General features: G+C 39.4%; 1 pseudogene; it reads right to left on the bottom strand.

Moving 5' to 3' along the window:
- Positions 1-410: 410 nt before the first annotated feature.
- On the bottom strand, positions 411-2,254 carry LOC138828958 (zinc finger matrin-type protein 2 pseudogene; annotated as a pseudogene).
- Between the last annotated feature and the right edge of the window lie 642 nt (positions 2,255-2,896).

The raw sequence follows: 2,896 nt of genomic DNA, 5'->3' as shown, positions 1-2,896 counted from the left end.
TGTTACTGACTCACAACGGTGAATTTGTCCTTGGTTCATTTAATCTTCTAGGTTTATAATATGACCAAGAGTCATAAACAGAAATAATATGACTCTTGTTCATATTATAAACAGAAAACTTTGTAGAAAAAATTAGAAAGTCAAGTCTTGCCTACTGATGGTTTTGTCTCTAATTGGATTTGTACTGATGAGAACAGAGTAAAACTCATGATCCAAAGGCATGAAAAGGTGGAATATGATTAGGTAATGTCATATGAATCTGAACATCCTCTGAGCCACAAATGCCCACCCTCTAGTCTGGCCATTAACCCTCTGAAGGTCTTTCTCCAGTATCCAAGAGGAATGACTCCACCCCCCTAACAAATACGCACACCACAAAGTAAGGCCAACATAGGCCAAAATTAGGCCCATCACAGAAAGGCTCGGAAACTCTTCTTGGTGGAACCACAGCCAAGAAGCCCATCACAGCCGCCATCTCCTCCTCCTCAAATGTCAAGTCCTCCTCCACTCTCCTGTTCTTCTCCTTTTCTTTCTTGTATGCTTTAGCCTTTTCTTCCTGAGTTTCTTCATCCTTTGCTCAAAATCATAATCCTTCAGCTGGTCTTCCATCTTATTGACCAACCTCAAAGCCTTTCTTCACCTGATCCAGGATAGAACGTTCCACATGCATAGTCAGCCCAGGTTCCGTTGATTCTTTCCATTCATATGATCCAGGAAGTTGATGGAGTCTCTCACACAGTCAGACATTGCAGTAATATCCTCCCATCTCAGATGGTGGGGTTGTCTTGGTCATGACATTTGCAATCCAATCTTGGGAAGATGAGCCCACTTTATAGTCTCTGTGTTACTGAAACTCCCTCTTGACTGGCTGCCCTGGTTTTCCATCCTTTTCACTCTCTCCTGTGAGTCTCAGTAAGTTTCTTGTATTCCTTTGTCCCACTTTCAGAGAAAATACAAGATATATACATATATATATATATACATATATATATATACATACATACATATATATACATATATATATTGCTTTAAAAATAGGATCTTTTCAAAAACAGAATTTTTATAGACAGGTAATCTAGCTTAGAAACAGTCAAACACACAAAAAATCCAGACTTAGAAATTATGATTTGTAATATATACAATACTGGTACTGAGCAACTATTGAAATGTGATGGGATTAAAAGCATTCTACATTTGAATAATAAAACCAGTGCTTTGGACCAAAATGTCTGAATTCCTTTCTCTTATATTCTGCCCTTCCCAGAAGATACAGAAATGGCAGCAGCTAGGCAGTATAATTGTGTGCCTATGATTCAAAAAATACATCTGCACTTTTATTCTTTTCCTATTTTCTTTGAAATTCATTCCTATGTGACAGCAAGCCTGGTCCTATTTGCCGGGTTTCTTTTTTTCCTTTTTTCCTTTGGTCAGTTGTGGGGCTTGAACTCTGGGCCTGGGGGCTGTGTCTCATCTCTTCAGCTCCAGGCCAGTGCTCTACTACTGGAGCCACAATGCCACTTCCGGTGTTCTGAGTGGTTTATTGCAGACAAGGGTCTGAAGGACTTTCTGCCTGGGCTGGCTTTGAACCACAATCCTCAGATCTCAGCCTCCTGAGGAGCTAGGATCACAGGGCCTGAGCCACAAGCGCCTTGCTGCCAGCTGCCTTCAATGTAAAAACAGAAGTTCTCTAAGGGCAAGGAGCTTGTGCTACCAGGATAGCAGCACAAGCCTCAGCGGTGATGATCCTAAGTTACCAACACTCAACAGGATGTTGCTCTCTTAAGACAGCACTAGGAATAGCTATCAGCCAATTTTTGTCAGTGTCCTTCTGAAATACTTCAAGCCATTTAAACAACTAACATAGATTTATAAAGCAGGAGAAATAGCTTATCAGACTAAAGTGCTATTAGCGACTATACTCCAGAGGCTGTTGAGATTTCATAATCTAACACTTTTTAAACTATATTGTCATTACTAATTTTTTTAATACAGTCACTGCTTCTCAGACTGGGGAACTCTAGGTATCTTCCTTTCCCCCCAAATACTTGGAAAAAGGTTTCATTTTTTTTTATAATCCTAAGTTGTTTTTTGGATCCACAAGCAAAATCCGTGTGCTTTTAAAGACACTTTTATGCCCTGACTTCTGAGAGGAGATTTCTGTAGTAACAGCTGTGTAGGTATGAAACATCAACAGTGATTTCTGAGGGTGTGGCCAGGTCTTTCGTGTGAACACCAATTCAGACTCATGGCTCATTCTTGTGATTCCAGCTTCCGAAATAATGTAATTCTTTTGCTTCCTGTGTACACTGATGAGGAAGTATGTCAAGGAGAAGATGTTTGGACTTTTATTTTACATTGTTTAGTAATTACAAGGATGTTACAATCAAGTTTACTGACTTACAACTAAAAATATAGAACATGTTAAAAAAAAAAAGTGGAAATCATGAAGCCAAAGATTAGAATTCATTCCTCTGAATATACTGGGAACAGTAATTGGGAGACATTTTATTCTTTGAAGTGCCCAGTTTTTGGATGTCCTCACACAGACCACCAGAGACCACGATCAATGTAAGCAGCAAAGAGTCGTTTATTGCAAGCTCGAGCTTGGTCCTCCACGCACTCAGTAACTGGTGACACTAAGAGGCCCCGAGCACAAAATTAGCACAGCTTTATAGTATCAAACAAACAAGTTCACAAGTTCAGGGGGTTTCCACACAAGCGGTTACATGAGTATACATTAAATCACAGTATCTCTGTTCTTTGTCACCCTTTTAGTTGAACTGGCAAGTATATGATATCATAGTATATTGTATATAGTCGTTCATTACATTGTTTTCTCTGGGTTCCAAACCAGTAAGAGATTCTTTCCTGACACCAAAGTGATCATTTCAATAAT

The sequence above is a fragment of the Dipodomys merriami genome, unplaced genomic scaffold (assembly GCF_024711535.1).
Source record: "Dipodomys merriami isolate MVZ:Mamm:240054 unplaced genomic scaffold, mDipMer1.0.p SCAF_169, whole genome shotgun sequence".
Classification (NCBI taxonomy): Eukaryota; Metazoa; Chordata; class Mammalia; order Rodentia; family Heteromyidae; genus Dipodomys; species Dipodomys merriami.
Note: the sequence above shows the minus strand (reverse complement) of the source record. Positions and strands in the feature narration are given on the sequence as shown.